Source organism: Dipodomys merriami, unplaced genomic scaffold (genome assembly GCF_024711535.1).
Source record: "Dipodomys merriami isolate MVZ:Mamm:240054 unplaced genomic scaffold, mDipMer1.0.p SCAF_12, whole genome shotgun sequence".
In the NCBI taxonomy this organism is placed as follows: Eukaryota; Metazoa; Chordata; class Mammalia; order Rodentia; family Heteromyidae; genus Dipodomys; species Dipodomys merriami.
Genome location: NW_027202493.1, coordinates 14,435,684 through 14,452,909, shown reverse-complemented (window position 1 = coordinate 14,452,909; position 17,226 = coordinate 14,435,684). Strand labels below are relative to the sequence as shown.

At 44.4% G+C, this 17,226-nt stretch overlaps 1 protein-coding gene across 1 annotated transcript in view; it reads right to left on the bottom strand.

Annotated features, from left to right (window-relative positions):
• Prag1 (PEAK1 related, kinase-activating pseudokinase 1) overlaps positions 1–4,837 on the bottom strand; it is a 50,494-nt gene extending 45,657 nt beyond the window's left edge. The window contains exon 1 of the mRNA XM_070016276.1: positions 4,692–4,837. The gene's annotated coding sequence lies outside the window, so the exon portion shown is untranslated. The remainder of the gene's footprint in view (positions 1–4,691) is intronic.
• Positions 4,838–17,226: the final 12,389 nt, after the last annotated feature.

Sequence of the window (17,226 nt, the reverse complement as noted above, 5' to 3'; positions counted from 1 at the left end):
AGGCAGAATGCTGGATTGATTAGGATCTTCCCCTCCAGAAGATGGGTGCCCTAGCAATTACAGTCTGATTAGCAGACTGGGAGGAAAAACGGGCAGGAAGAAGGCAAGCAGAAGAAAGGTAAGATGAGTATTTCATTCATTCTGGGACCCTTACTCACTTGTCACATGCTCTGCCATACTTGATAGTGGAGTGGCCTTAAGAATTGGGTGGGGGGGGAGGGAGGGAAGATGGGAAGGGATGGGAAGGGTAAACAAAGGAAGAGGTTACAATGCTTGATAAGAAATGTACTCACTATCTTGCCCATGTAATCGTAACCCTTCTGTACAGTATTTTCACAATAAAAAAGAAAAAAAACTATTAAAAAAAAAAAGAATCTGTGAAAGCTAAACCCAGCTCTGTTACATGAACAGGAAGCACAAAAGACTTTTGTAAAATGTTGGAAGTTTGGGGAAGTTACAAGGAAACACAACAACCACTACCACCACCAACAGCAAAGTTAAGTTTGAGGTGACTGTAAGTCATATATTTTGTGAGACATTGAGGATGAGGGGGAGTATGAGCTCCTCAGAGCAACAAGAACCACAAAGTAGTGTGGTAAATAAAAGCAATAGCCATCAGATGATAACACTCCATTTTTGTGTCTGTTTTTTAAAAAGAAATTATTAAGGGTTGGGAAGGTGGCTCAGAGGTAGAGTGCTTGCCTCGCATGCATGGGTTCAATTCCTCAGTACCACATAAGCAGAAAAAAGCCAGAAGTGGTGCTGTGGCTCAAGTGGTAGAGCGCTAGCTTTGTGCTGAAGAGCTGAGGGACAGCGCCCAGGCCGAGAGTTCAGGCCCCACGACCGACAAAAAAAAAAAAAAAAGAAAGAAAGAAAAAGAAAAGGAATTATTAAGTAGTTGTACAAATAAGTTTCAATTCCATAAATCAGGAACAATGCACAATTTTTTTAAAATCAAGAACTGTATAAGAAGAAAAGTATCCCTGGGCCCACACAATGCCTGAAATTGGCCCCTGTAATATATACTGCTGAATAGGTAGATTGTTGTGGTCTTGGCTTGACCCCCAGGGAAACGCTGTCAGGAGGTCTGGCATCTTGGGAATTCTATCCCCTCCCCTTGCTTAATATACTTCATTCAACCCCCAAGCTGACAAAGCTAGGTGCTGTCAGCTTAGGAGGAAAACAGGCAAGAAATGCATGGACATTACAGTTTTCCTCTAGGCACTGTGGGAGAGAATGTGAGAGGAGGTTATCAGATAGGTATTTGACAATAACATAGACCTGAAGACAAGGGGATCAACTTTCCAGAGTCTATTGCTTCTGAGAATAAAGTTGAAAGCCCAGTTTGCCCCACAATCCCTGGTGGATTCACTCTTAAAGAGTAGCTCAGTGGAAGCAAACATTAAGCAGTTCACCTGAATAACACCCCATCAGGAGGCTGGGATCCCCATTCTGCATACAAATGGTAAAACTACAACAAAGGCCAAAACTGAGACTTGTCCGCTGATACTGAATGTGTTGGTTTGGGAAAGAGAAGCCAACTTTGCTGGGTCACCTCAGCAACCCCTAAGGATGCTGAGCAGCACTCACTGCTCACCTTCTCCTATGGGGAATGGACTGCCATCCCATCAGGACAATGTTTCCAGAAAGGAAATCTTCTTGAGACCCTGAGATAAAAAAATTCTCATGGAGTGGGGAAGGTTTTGCTCTAGGGGTTTTACTCCACTTTGTACTATGAGAGTTTGCATGAAGTTGATGTTCTTCAAACAAGACTAACAAGGTGGACTGTGCCAGGAATTTCAAAGATCTTCCAGAGGCCTTGTGGGAAGCCCTCTCTTTCTTGTCTCCCACACTTACTCACTGCTTTAGTCAATGAGTGCTGAAACTGAGTGTTTTTGGTATGTTTTTTTCCCTTCCAAAGTTAACAAGGATGCATGCGTGCCAATGACATCTTTAAGATACAGGGTTTTCCTTATAAATCTCTTTCTTGAAGAATTGGTTAGGTTCTCCTCCAAATAACACCAAGTAGCAGTTTCTTCCCCACCCAAATTCTCCAGAGGAGTCACTGGTCTTCAATAAGACAGGTTTTTCTTTTTCCTGCAGTGTCAGGCCATAGAGAACTGCAAGTTTGCTGCTAATTCTAAAAGAAGAGGAGGAGCAGGAGGAGGAGGGGGAGGAGGAGGAGGAAGAGGAGGAGGAAGAGGAGAAGGAGGAGGAGGAAGAGGAGGAAAAAGAGGAGGAGGAGGGAAAAGAGGAGGAGGAGGAGGAGGAACAGGGGGAGGAGGAGGAAGAGGAGGAGGAGGAGGAAAAGGAGGAAGAAGAGGAGGAAAAGGAGGAGAAGGAGAAGGAGAAGAAGAGGAAGAAGAAATAATAATTTTGGTCCCCAAGGGTGAGAAGAATGGTCACTCTTGAGAAGCTAGAGTGTAAAGGCAGGCTAAACCTTCCTAGCCATTCGAAAGCTACTGTCAGGCCCATCCACAGGCTATGTACAGGCCAGGCTTCCCCTGCCTCTAAACGAGTATTGGAAGACAGCAGACTGCAGCTGTGTGGGTTCCTTAATTTCCTCCTTGCTGAGGACACTCATATCTAACCACTTCCTGGGGGGACTAACACCAATTTACAAAGAAGCAATTTTGGGTGGCCACATCTTATTTTCTCCTCAGCAAGCAGCTCAGAACACAGTGTTTTCATAGGGTGACAAACTCCCCACTTTCAGAGGTCCCTCTCTCTTTTTGGCCTTGCAACCCTGAGGGTTCGGGAGGCTCTGGATTACTGTCATGCTGGAAGTTTCCTTGAGACCCCTTGCTTCATTTGTGATCATTCCCTTGGTTCCCCCCACCTACTCTGAAAGTCTGGGCAGATTGGAGGAAACTTTCACCACATAAACTGCCCACACACAAAGACTTTAATCAGACATCATTAAATCAGGGGAAACAAATGCAGTCCTGAGCTTCCCAGCATGGTTGACTCTGTGTCCTGTTGACACTGGTTTCTCAGTCCCAGCAAAATGAATTTACCACGGTGTCGGGAGAGCCAGTTGAAAGTCTTCGCCAATGCTCCCCTGTGCCTGGAATCTTCTCCTATTTGTTTTCAGTAAATGACAGTGAAACATACAGTGACACTCACAGAGCAGGAGCAGAGCTGGCACCAGAGCTGGCTTGCCCAGGCAGTGCCAGCTCTCCACATTCAGCCTGGGAATGGCACCTTCCCAGCCCACATTCCTTCCCTGGAGGGGAGGAGAGGGAAGGCAGCCCTCAGAATTATGCAAATTCCCCCATTTTAGTGGGTGGCTGCAGTGTAAGATTAGAAAAAAAAAATCTCAGCATTCTTTCTGATCCAAATCATGATAAAATAGGTTTGCCTCTGCAAACTTCTGCACTGGATTTGTAGCTACAACTCACAAGACCCAAGCTGTCAGATAACTCCTACCCCATCTCAAAAAGAATCAGAAGAATCAGGGTAGCTAGACCCACAACTAAATATTTAGAGCCCAACGCAGCTGACCCTAGCTACTACAATTCAATTTGTGCAATGCATGGAATAGGAACTATGTATGGAAAGTGTCTGGATTTCAATACATTCCGGTTGACCAGACAGAAAGAAGGACGTGGCAACCTTAACAATCCCCCTTCCCCCATATCTACACCCAGAAGGTAAATTACAATATTTATACAGTTTTCTATTTTCCTTCTTTAACGCTGTGTAATCTGATCTCAGCAGGAGAAATGTGCTTTGCACCCACTACGGTCTAAAGGACTCCTGGCTAGCAAACTAACTGCAGAATTCTCTCGGACTTCCTGTCAAAAATGCCTTCTCACAAAAGCGATTGTTGAATCAGAGTTCATTCAGACAGGCGCTCCGTCAAGCCTGGCAACCCGGAGTCTGGACTCAACCTTACCCCCTTAGACCTCTGGGCTAGGCAAGAGACTCCTTCAAAACCCTGGGCTGCCTTGAGCTTTAACCTGGGAGAAACACAGAGCGAGAGTCTGGAGGCTGCGTTCCGCCTGCATTCGCACTCACAGCTCTCTCACAAGTAGTGAGGGTTCTATTTCCAAGTGTGCGTGCGCGTGTGCGTCCTTGGCTAAGGGTGCTGGGCAAGCAAATGTTAAGACCCATGCATGCTCACACGATGCATTTCTCGGGTTCACCACGTTCAGAGGGGCATCACCTCCTTGCCCTCTGGAGACCTGCTGCCACCCGAGAGGTGGCCAGCCCGGATCCCCCAAGCCATCACCCTGGTGGGGAGGAGGGCGCGAGGCTGGCCGGAGCGGCCTGGGCCGGCCTCCACCTCTCAGCGCCTTTGACAATACAGTTCTCAAACGCACCCCGCAAACACAGCAGCCAGACCAGCAAGACCAGTCAAACCATCCCAACGGTTCCCCCCCCCCCGCGCCCCTGCACTCCCGAAACTCCCAGGAAAGTTTCCCCGTTTGGAAAGCGCACGTTTTTGCCGAATGAATCGAAAACACCCCCCAGGGGCTCCTCAGCCTTCCCCGGCCCCGCGCCCGCCTCCACCCCGGACACCACCCGGGCGGGCGCACGCGGTCGGGACTCTCCACCCGCCGCGCCTGGCCGCCTGTCACCCCGCGGGGCGCGGACAGGGGCTCTCCGCGCTCCCGCAAAGCCCCCCGCTGCGGCCACGTTTGCCAGACAAAAAGAAGCCGAATGTGAAGCGTGCGTCACGGACTCACCTCCCGACTGCGCTCCTCCGGCCTCGCCGTCTAGGGCCCAGCCGTCCCCTGCCCGGCCGGGCGCCGGGGAGCATTGTTTGGAGAGTGTCTGCGCGCGGTGTGTGCCCCGCCGCGGGCGGGTGTCGTCTGCCCGGAGCCCGGCAGCCGGGTGGCAGCTGCGAACGCGGCTCCGCCCCCTTCGCCTCCGGTTACGCCGCCCGCCCGCCCGCCCGGGCTCCCGCCGCACCTCCGCAGTCCCCCGCCACCGCCCCCACGCGCCCCAGGCCCGCGCGCCCCGCGGCTCAGCACGCGCGCGCGCCTCCTGCGCCCTCCTCTGCCGGCCCCGACCGCTCCCCTCCGCCCCCTGCGCACCACCACCGGGCTCTCTCGGAACTCCGCGCCGCACCCGCCTTCCCGCTGGCCGCAGCGAGGCTCCGCCCCCAGCTCGAAGCTTGGAGCCCGCTGACCCCCCAACCCAGCTCGGTTATTGCACCCAGTCCTCCACCGTGCGCTCGTCTGCAGGGGCGAATGTCTGTGCCTGCAAGCCTCCCTAATCACAGTGCGTGCATAGGTGTAGGGAGTGGGGTGCTTGCATGCCTGCATCCAGCCCGCCCTGCAAGTTAAGCAGGGAGGAGAGGGGAGGACATGAGGTAGAGAGGGGGTCCCGAGTGGACTAACTAGATCAAGGTCTGGAAAGGGCTCTGAAAGGCGGCTGGGGCAGGAGGAATGTCACCATTACCCTGGGGCGAGAGCTGATTGCAGGTCCTGCCCTGTCCCTCTTGTCTGGCCGGTGACTTAACCTCTCTGAACTTTAGTGTTCTGCAGTTAGAATGCAAGGCGGTGTTGGACTGAAGAGATGGCCTTCTACCACGCTGGGACGGCCAGGTCGTCCACAGGCCAACATTACACCTGTGTTTACGCCCTGTCTGCTTTGTGACTCATTCCGCCGGGACAGAATGAGTTTGAGAAGTAGTTCCTCTGGCGAAAAATCTTTTTAACTCAAGATTATGACAGCTTCGGACCCAATCAAGTCCCTCCCTTCCTCTTGCTTCTTTAGGTTAGAGTTGCACCTTGATCTGGGTGTTTCCCCAGTCAATCTGCTGAGATCTCCTTCCAATGCCAGGAAAAGATCCCCCTAACACCCACGTGCTTTTCTCTGCCCTTTATTTCCTCCAGAGACACAGTTGATTATAACTCTAGTTAAGAGTCTGGCACCAGGATGGGCCTGGAGAACCAAGGGGAGTCTCCCATATTCCTTTCCTCTTCCCCCTTTATGTGATAGTGACAACGTAGTTGACGTTTCAGTTCAGTGTGAAGGGGTGAAGGGGATGTAGGCCAACCAGTAACGTTGGGACATACTATGAGAGAGTAAGGAGTGGTGGGGTGGTACTAACATTTGCATATTATTTATCCTGTGCCAAGCAGTGAGCCCATTTTCCAGAGCAGAAAATTCAAGGTCCCTTGGCCAAAAAGTGGTGGTATTGGGATTGAAATCAAGAGCTTTCTGGTTCCATTGATAGGCAAAGGTCTGCCAGGAGCCCCTCCCCCAAGATTGCTAATTTAGCCCTATTTCTCTTCCTAACATGAGGGGAGGTCATTTGAGCAAATGGATGAGGGCAACTTGGGCAAGGCTCCAACAACATCCAACTCATCAGGAAGGGACAGTGTTGATAGGCAGGTACAAAGTGGTCTGCACTGGAGAACTGCGAAAGTGACATGGAAAGGGTGTGCAATCACAGACCTCTCCCAGGGCTTTGAAATATACATGCTTCCTATTCTTCATCCTAGATATGTCAGTTTTTCCTCTGTAAAGTCTACTTAGCAATTACTTCACAAAACAAAGCCATAATGAATACATAGGAGACACCTTCATACTTTATTTTCTTCCCTTTACTTGATTATATGTATGTATGTATATATATATATATATATATATATATATATATATTGCTATACTGAGGTTTAAACTTAGGGCTTTGCACTCTACTATATGAATCCAGCACATTTTGTTATAGTTATTCATTTTTTTAATTGTCAAGATGATGTACAGAGGGGTTACAGTTACATAAGTAACGTAATAAGTACATTTCTTGTCAAACTTGTTACCCCTTCTCATTTTTCTCCTACTTTCCCTCCCTCCACTGCCCCACAAGTTATACAAGTCATTTCCAACATATTATCTTGTGTATAGCACTGTTGCATTGGTTCCTCTCTTGTCCTTTGTCCCATCATTCTGTTGTTCTCCTTCCCTTCCCTAATTCAAATAAATGTATATACGATACCAGGGTACCAAAATCAAATACAGTGACAACAGGAGATATACCATAGGGGGAAGAACATACAAAAGAAACAAAAAGCAATCACATAGTGCAACAACAGCAAAGAAAAACCTCTTGTTCCCATATCTTGGAGTTTATTTTGCTTATTATCATCTTATATGGTCATATGTACATGGTTATTGAGCTATTCTGCTCATCTGCTAAGATTATCCTAGATGTATACTAATTATTGTAAATAAGGGAAAGCATGGGACCTGCTTTTTTGGGTCTGGCTTACTTCACTTAATATGATTGTTTCCAAGTCTTTCCATTTCCTTACAGATGGGGTGGTATCATTCTTTCTGATGGAAACATAGAATTCAAACACACACACACACACACACACACACACACACACACACACACACACACACACACACACACACACACACCACATTTTCTTGATCCATTCATCTACTAAGGGACATCTGGGTTGGTTCCATATTTTAGCTATGGTGGATAATGCTGCTGGTAGATTTAGCATGGCCTTGCTTGTGATCATTTGGGTAAATGCCCAGAAGTGTTATTGTTGGTCATACAGGAGCTCTATATGTAGTCTTTCAAGGAATCTCCATACTGCTTTCCAGAATGGATGCACAAGTTTATACTCCCACCAATAGTGTGGCCAATAGGGAAAGCTATGGTTATTCTTGAGATAGGTCTTTTTCTTATGCTAGGGTCAAGCAGGACCTTGATGCTCCTATTTAGACTTCCTACTAAAGCTAGGTAGTTTGCAGTGTTCACATGAAATAAACTCATTGTGTTGCATTTGCTGATATACCATGTGCATCTTTTTATGCTACCAACATGACCAGGGAGATGGCTTTATCTTGCCTAGTGCAAAGAACCCAGGAATTATTCAGGTATCCACTAAATGTCCATCCTCTTACACAGTGCTCTGCAGTAGCCTTAGTGAAGGTATGAGGAATCCCATTCATATCATGAACAATACTGTACCTGCAGTGAAGCACAACTTGTGTACACACAGAATTCTGTGTCTAGCTAATTATTAGTCCACTTCCATGACATTTCGTATTGCCAGGCTCAGGCTCCTTGGTACAACCCAGACCCTGAAGAACAGCTATGCTCTTCTATGTTTTAGTCCATAGATGCCATTCCATACTAGACAATGGTTCAGAGATTAAGACAAACAGTTGTGACAGGAAGTGTTTTGGGATCAGATAATGGGAGAGAAAGGGGAACTGTTACATCGGGATGAAAAGTAGTAGACATAGCATGTGTTCTATAATAACACTTCTTGTTCCCATAGTGTCCCAAGCTTCTGCTCAAATGCCTCTTTCCATAATGCTATGCGCTCCTGTTCAAATGCCTCCTTTTTCCACAATGCCCCGGTGTCCACTCAACCAATGAAAATGATCGGGAGGTGCATGCACATGCACAAGCCACCAAGTAATTAACACAAAACCCAAGGGAGGAGCCCTTGCACTATAATAACCACATCTGAGAGGACCCCATTGGACTCCTCTGTGGGACCTCGCTCTGGATAGTCTGCCTACTTTCTTTGAGGGCTTTCCATTCACTTTCAAATGAATTTATTCTGCTTACACACTTTTCTGCCTTTTATTCTTTGATGTAAAAAGAGACGTGAATCAGTCAATCCAGACAGCATCAATATGATGGTTTGGAATTAGAAAGGCAGAATTAGGAAGTTCAGACCATTAACTTATCCTGCACAGACACTAACTGAGTATGTAAGAATGACCCAGAGCATGACAATGTGGCCAAAGAAAGTCATCTAGGCTATTTCCCCAGCACAATGACAGACCTCTAAATGGCGAGATATCTCTCGGTTTTAACCAATGGGTACTTACTGAATACCTTCTACTTTGAAGCACTAGGTGAGTTTTATAGGGAAAAAAAAGTCAGTAAGAGGCAAAAATCTTAGCTCCATGAGATAAAGGTGAGCCGTTCCAGGAAACAGAAAATGAGAAGAAAAACAAGAGGTCCTTTAATGGAGGAAAAGGGTTTTTTTCAGAATGAGAAAGGTTGTTATTTTGGGACAATGGGGACTTTCCAGACTTGGGAGAACAATGTCCACAAAGGAGGGACACACTTCTTTCGAGATGTTCTATTGCAGTCTTGCTGGAGCATGGCTAAGGGAGACACACCTGGTAATGTAAGGTGGTACTGAGAGGAAGGGTTTGGCTTGCAGGTGAACGAACAAGCACACGTTAACATTTCTGAGCGACAGGATGACATCATCCCAGTTGGTTCTTGTTAGTCCTGTCTCGCTCTTGTATCCCAGATAAACTAGGAGGTATGAACACAGATTGGAAACAAGAAGACCAGCTGAAAGTTTCTGTCTCTGGTCCAGAAGACAGGCAATGGGCTTTGACAAAGGGGGTGGCCAGAAATAACTGTGAGGGTAGCTGGAGTAAGGGCAGTTTTAAGAGATAAAGAGGGAGACTTGGAAACTAGCGACTTCAGTGGTTCACTGTGAGCCATAATAGGTTAAGTAGCTGACATAATGAAATGTTTCATGTGTGGCAAGCCAAAGTGCTAAATGATTCACATGGTAGCTCTCACTTAAACTTCCCAGAAACCCTGAGTTCCATACAAAGGAACTCAAGATGCCCAGCAAAATTCTGTCCCCTGAAGACTGAGAGAACAATGGTATCCTTGGTACAAATGATAATTAGGAAAGTTAGAAAGTTAGAAAATTCAGTTTGTGGTGTCTTGAGTTGGAAGTGTAGAGAAGCCATGAATCCTGAGTGATATTGTCTAGGGGTACAGACTTGTTTTCTCCATCCATTAAAGAATTAAAAGGCAGGCAGGTGTTTGAAGCAGACAGAACAAGCTTATTTGAAAGCAGTATCTAGAAGAGTCCAGGAAGAAAAGAAGGGGGGGTAGGAGGGGGTTTTTGTTCCAAAATTCTGAACAATCCAAAAGAGATCTGGTTAATTGCATGAAGTAGGGGGTGTTTCAGACAAGATCAATCTCTTAACTATTTTGTTTATAGCAGCAGGGGTTTGTAAAAGACTCCATGGAAGAAAGGAATCCAGTAGGAAGACAAATGGGATGGATAATTTGGGTGGGTGGGTGGGGGAACAGGAACTTAAGTAAAGGACCACTACACGCAGGACCAGGTGACTGCAAATGAGAGAGGTTGGTGCATTCACAGGTCATGAGCATGTGCTCCTTAAAGCTGAGGCTTGAAGCTAAGACCCACCCTGTGGACCTTGGGAGTCTCAAAACTACTATGAAGGGGGTTAGAAGGAAGTTTGGAAAGCCTTTCTGGGCTCCTTCTATACCCTAGCACATAACAGTTTCTGCCAAAGATGAAGAGGCTTGCACACACAGTCCCACTCCTCCAGCAGCCATATCCTCCCAGATCCCCTCCATTGCCAACCCTGTCTCTCCCTGCTCTTAGCTATGGAAGTTCAAGTATCTTCTCAGTTCATCCGTGCCCTATGATTATGGTGCCACATATTCCTTACAAACCCTACCCAAGTGGTAGACACAGTGAGATTTCAGCTATACTCCCAGCTACTTGAGGGACTGAGGCAAGAGGAACACTTCAGCCCAGGAGTTCAAGACCAGCCTGGGAAACATGAGAAGATGCTGTCTCAAATGCTATAATAGATTGGGATTGTAGCTCAGTGTTTGGTTAGTATGTGCAAGGCCCTGGGTTCTATCCCTAGTGTGTGTGCACGCACACACACACACACACACACACACACACACACACACGTACCCCAAATAAAATGAAAATAAAATGCACAAACAAATCTTAATCCAGCATCTTTTTCTTCCCTGAGGTTAATCCTATTCTTCCCTAGCTTAGTCATATTTAGATAAAACATAATAAATAATTTAAGTATTGTATCCTAAGCATTGAGTTGGGATTTTTAAAATATTTTGCCCAAACTGGGGGGCAGCATCTTAATAACACATGTAGGATGCCCAGAATCTCAAACTACGTGGGTCTGAGAAGGAAAGTTTCAAAGTCTTTATGACATTTCATTGTGCCCAATACTTCAGCATTGAAGAAAGAAAGCACGCTTTTCTTACATATACTAGTACTGTTAGATGTACATTCAGTTTCAGATATTGCTTTTCTTTTTTCTTTCTTTGTTTTATTTTTTTAATTTTCTTTTGGTGGTAGGTGGTTTTAAATTTAGGGTTTTGAGCTTGTTAGGCAGGTGTTCTACCATTTGAGCTCTCCTGCTGTCCTTTTTGCTTTTGTTACTTTTCAGGAAAGATCTTAAGCTTTTTTGCCTCGGCTGGCTTGGACAGCCTTCTTTGTTATAGACCCACAGATAGCCACCATACCTTACAGGTTGAGATGGTATCTTATTAACTTTTTGCCTGTGCTGGCCTCAAAACTATGATCCACTTGATTTTTTTTCCTCTTGAGTAGCAAAGATTACAGGGGTGAACTACCATGCCTGGCTATTGCATATACATCAAGAAATTTTTGCAAACTTTAATCTTCAAAAGGTTGTTGTTATAGGTTGAATTGTACCCCGACCCCCCCCCAAGAAAAAACAACAAGACAGATTGAAATCCTAAACCCAGTACTCAGAATGTAATCTGTTTGTATTTTTAAATAGTTTGGTAATTTTCACTGTTGCTTTTATTTGTTTTTTGAGAGTAGGTCTCCCCATACAATATAGCCTAGGGCAAACTCTAACACCTTATTTATCTCAGGCTAGCTTTGCATTCACAGTACTGCCTCTGCCCTCTTAGTGCTGGAGTTACACATGTGTATTACCATATCAGACAAAATGGTTTTATTTATCTAAAATGAATATGACATTTGTGATATGTCACAAGTTTTATAAGCCTGTTAAAACATACAGTGTTTCTTTACTAGTCCTTGATGTGATATGCCTTATTCTCTTCCTTGGTCTCTTTTCTTCTTATAGTTTTCACAACAAATGTGCCTATAAAGAGTTTTAAGACAGTCCTAGACAGGTATGGTAGTTCATGCCTATAATCTTAGTGACCCAGAAGGCTGAGACTGGTAGGATCCTATTTCAAGGCCAGCCCAGGCAGAAAAGTCCAAGATGTCCTTACTAATTCATAGTTGTGTATGGTAGTGTGCACCTGTTGGCTCAGCAATATGGAAAGCAAAATATGATTGTGATCCAGGCTAGCCAGGGCATAAACGTGAAGACTTACCCCCAAAGTAGCTAAAGCAAAAATGGCTAGATGCATGACTTACATGGTAGAGAATCTATCTGGCAAGTACAAGACTGTGCCTTTAAACTAGAGCATTTTATCAATAACCAGCATTGGAGAAATCCCATTTTGATGTAGAACAAATCACTCAGGAAGTGTCTTGTTTCCTTCCATGGCATATCACACTGTAAAACCCCAAACCAACCAACCAACCAAGTATAAATAAGCAGAATACTTTAATTGGCTCCCTCCCTCCTTTCAGGTTTCTGAGAGCATGTGTTCAGTCAAAAGGCAGAGTCTGAGTTCCGGTATGGGGGGCTGGGGGTGGAGGAGAAAGTTGATAGCAGATAAAAAAATAAAACCTCCCACCTGGGACCTGAAGATGGGTGTGTGCAGCCTCCCATCCATTTCAGGACCACGTACATAATTGTTCTAGGTCATTCGTGACTATTGGTTTCATGACTGACTATCGGTGTCAACCCCACAGTCTTCAACAGACCCTGGAGTCACCACTCCCCTTATCATTATGTACAGAATTAACATTCTCATTTGCTTCTCAACCAAGTGAGGAGGCAAGAACTTAGCCTAGCCAGACCAGTCCAAAACTAAGCACAGATTTGAGACAGCTTTGCATTGGGTCGCCATAGCTGCTCTTTGTTTAGTCAGAGGATGGCAGGCTGTGGACTGACATTCCAGCTAATTATGAGAGAGACCTTCAGTGATGGTGGGTGAGAGGGTCTGGGGGAACATGTGGAGGAAGGTTCAGTGACCACAGAACGTAGCAGAATCAGTGAGCTTTGCAGTAATCTATGAATGGGGATATGTGTGTGTTGCGGGGGGCGGAGGGGTAGCAGAGTCTCCAGAAAGGGGGAAGGGTGCAACTGGGTAGACTAATTTACAGGAAAGCACTAGGCCTTATTAAGGAGTCTTTAAGATAATAGCTCTTTTGACTGCCTGTTCAGATGTTTTTTTTCCTTTTAGTAGTAGTAGTGGCTGGCTGGAGAGATGTGAAGAAAGCTGGGTAAGAAGAGGGTCACAAAAGCACGTGACAGGGCTGATTAACAAGTGGGCTTTGTGAGAGGCCAAGGAGACACCTGCAGAGCTGCCAGACAGGCTTGCCCAGTGGGGGTGGTTTGAATGAGAAAACAGTTTCCAAAAAGACGCAGCAATAAAAGCATAAAAGCATGAGGGGGAAAATGTGTATTTGTGAGATGAAGGAACTATAGGGTTTTATCTCTGATTGTTCTTTAAAGAAATCTTCCATTATCTAATATTCTCCCTTCCAGGTCAGCATCACGAGATGCATGAGCAAGGACTCATGCATGGCCAGGGCACTGAGCTGATGTTTTGATCACAAAGGAATCTGCTGTAAGCAGTCATGTATTCTTTAAAAAACAAACAAACATGAAAATCTCCTCCAACTCAGCTGACTAAGTCGGAGGACAATGATAGCAACATTCACTTGCAAGATTCCACAGCACGCGTATCCAGAAAGAAGATAAATGTGACTTTTATATCAGAGCATAGTGTTCCTTTGTTTGTAATCCGATGAAAGTACAGGCATCACAATGCTATTGTATTGAAGAGGCCAGAAAGAGAGCCACATCATTTGGGCTCTGATACATACAGCTCAACCTGTGCTGGACAGATTGGAAGAAGAACCCAGTTCTTGGTTTCTCTGAGGAGCTGTCCCCGTAGAGTGGAGAGGGGACAGCAAAGTAAAAACAGATCTCCTCCATGACCAATCAATTTAGCTTGCTGTTTGTCTCGTACATGGCCTTTATCAGGCTGGCTCCACTTACTACCTGTGACCTTCTATGGCAGAGACTCCATGTTCCTGGCATTTCTACACTTTCTGGGATCACCATTGTATCTTCAGCTTCAAGCTTACAGTTTCACATATCACCTTCTCAGGGGCTCATGGAAGGAAATGCTTCACCTTTCCTGTTTGTTCCCTGTTCTTACTACAAACCTGGTTAAAAGTCACTAGCAATAACCATGTCACAGCCTGAACCCTATGCTGTCTTAAATTTTCTTCTACTAGATTGGTTAGTCTTTTGCCTTTAACCTCAGAATCCCTCAAAGTCTCAAGGCACTGGCAAGATGTCACCAAATTTATTGCCAGCCCATAACAAGAATGTAGAAGATTCATTTCCACTGAAAACTCATGAGTGCAGTTTTTGCTGACTGTAGTCTTACTGGCAATTTGGTCTGTACTTCTTTCGGCAGCCTCCATTTAGGTCTGTTTACATCCTTCTAGGCTTTCTCAGGCCTACTTCTCCAAAATTTTCCAAATTCCTTCTCCAAAGCAATCCCAAAGGCTTCTGAATGACATGATCAGGAAGTCACAGCAAGCAGCCTGCATCTCTGATACCAATTTTCTGTGCTAGTTACCGTTCTCATCGTTATGACAAAATACCTGGAAAAAGCAACTTAAGGGAGGAATTGTTGATCTTGCTCATGGTTACTGACATTTCAGCTCATAGTCCTTGGCTCCATTCATCCTGCTAAGGTGAACATCATGGTGGAAAGAACATGTGACAGAGGCTACTCGCCCTGAGGCTGGCAGGAAGCAGAGGAATGGATGCTTTTAAGGCATTCATCAGAAGATGAAATCCCTTCCTTCAGTCAGCACCCTTTCATTGAAAACATACCCCTGGCCTGGCTCTAAGCAAGCCCTAACACTGCAAAGATGAGTCAACCAGCTCTGTCTTCTGACTTTCTGAATAGGGGAGGGGAAATGTAAGGATAGAACAAAATAGATGACATAAAGGTGATAGGAAAGTTTATTAGAAAAGTAGTAAGTTAGAGAAAGAGATCACAAGGCATAGACACATCACAGGGAAGGCAGCAACATCTCAGTCTATCCCAACCATCTTGTACCATCTTTAGGGGGTAGAGAGATTGGTCTTAAGTAGTGAGAACTGGAGTCCTTGAAGATGGCTTTCTGATTGGTGGGTCTCCTTTCTGTTCCCTGTAAGGCTGTGTTGCCAAAGATTTAGTTCCTTATTCCTTTGTTCTTTTTCCTTACTTAATATGTGTTTTATTCCCTCACTTCTTTGTAGTTTCCAGTCTCCATTTTGCTATCAGGCAATTTTGGGTGCATCAGCTTAACCTGTCATCTACAATTTCCACAATTCCTTTCCTGCCTGCCTGCTTTTCTACTAACCCCTATAAAAAAATCTCTTCGGTTCTTTTCAACTTGGGAGTATGTATACAGTAATGTTATGATTTCTAAAATTTTCTAGAAATTCTCATTTAAATCATCACCAACTGAGCATTCAGTCTTCATGCCATTGGAAGGCCAATCTCCAGGTGGGATTTCCCCACCAGGTTACTTACTATAAAGGTCAGTTTAGCCATAGCTAGGTGTACCTAGTGCGGGGTAAGCCACAGAAAAAGGCAGAACCCTCTGAGAGTTCCAAACCATACTGTACTGAGACTCCTGTATCAGTACTGATATTCCTGTAGCTTCCTGTAACTTTCTTATGGGAGAGTATAATGGAGGGTGAGCCTTTGTGTTACAGGCTTTCTGCTAAGCTCCATGTCCCTCTGAAGTCCTCCAGGCCCCTCTTCTGTCCTTCCCTGCAGTGTTTCAAGCTTATAGGTTAAAAAATAATATCAAACAAAATCACTCTGGTGAAAATTAGAGTTTTGAGACTGGACAACGCTTGTCCTTAATGACTTAATGGCAAACCTCTTCTACTTCAGTATAAGAAAAGTATACTTTCCTTGAAAGGCTTTTTGTTTGTTTGTTTGTTTGTTTTGGGGGGGGGCTTTCCTTAATCCCTAAGCAATGGAGATCAAAAATACTATTTTTCATGCCAGTATCTGTTCCTTCCTGCCAATCAATAGAGCCAGGGAAGTTAGTTTTTCCCAGTTCATATCAAGTTTTCTCTTTATACTTTTGTACAATACTTAAAAGAATTGCTAACTAAATACAATATTAACTGGATTTTGTTTCCCTCTTGAAAGAAAAGAATGATGAAAGTTGCGTGTTGTGATTCTAATGTAATTTAAATATTTGTATATAAATGCTGGGTAATAGACATAGTCCCCTCTCGACCCAGACACTCCATATTTTATAAAACGAATTATTTAAACAGTAGAAACCGCTACCTTATAGAATAGGATTTAGGAGTGATGTTACAATTTGTTAGGGATATTCAACTCTTGGACTTGCTGTGCTGTAGAAAGAGAAAGCTAGTAACTAAAATTGAGAGTCTCTGATGTGCTACTACATACAAAAAGTAAATCCTCCATCCAAACAGTATATTAATAGCACATTTATTTTTATCCAAAGCTACCATGAAACAGAAGGATCTTCTAAATGCTTATCTCCAATTCTATTAGGACTTTCCAAGTACTAACAGAATATCTAGAAATATATAGCTCAGACAATGCATTGGTTTGCAAGACAATTGAGAGAAGGCAAGGTTAGATCTACTGGTGCACTAAATACTTCAAACTCAGCTGGACACTTGAAAAATCAAGTGATCTCTTTTCTTTTTTGTTTTTTATCGGTGAGGGGGAGAGAGGATCTAGCCATTAGAAAACATTTCTGCTCACAAATATTATGTATGTTTCCTGGAATCCTCTATCATTGAATAACCTCTAGGGGTAATTTAAGGAGGAGAATTGTTACTCTTTGTGATATTAACAGCTAAGGACATACATCCTGGTTCCTCTTAATAGATCACTAAATATATAAAAACTATTAATTTATAATCACACTTTTTTGAGGGGAAATACATTTTCTCTATCTTTCAAGGTTAAGAAGTCTTACATAAAGTTTCCAACTATGTGCAAAGTACTACTTAATTTTACTTGTTCTAAATACTGACATTTTCTACATTCAAAAGGTAATTGTACCTCCCCTTTAAGGAGCTCCAAGAAAGCAGCTCTCAGTCTCATCATTTCTATAGTTTTCTTCAAATCTCTGTGTTTTCCTGAGTTTTAAGCACTTGAGTTCACTGTAGACAACACATCCTTAAATCTGCTATCATTGACCCTACCAATGAGTTTGTCTTCCATGCTTTCTATTTTTTTCATTTCTACTTAGCGATCTTCTGCTGTTGTTTTTTCTCTCTCTA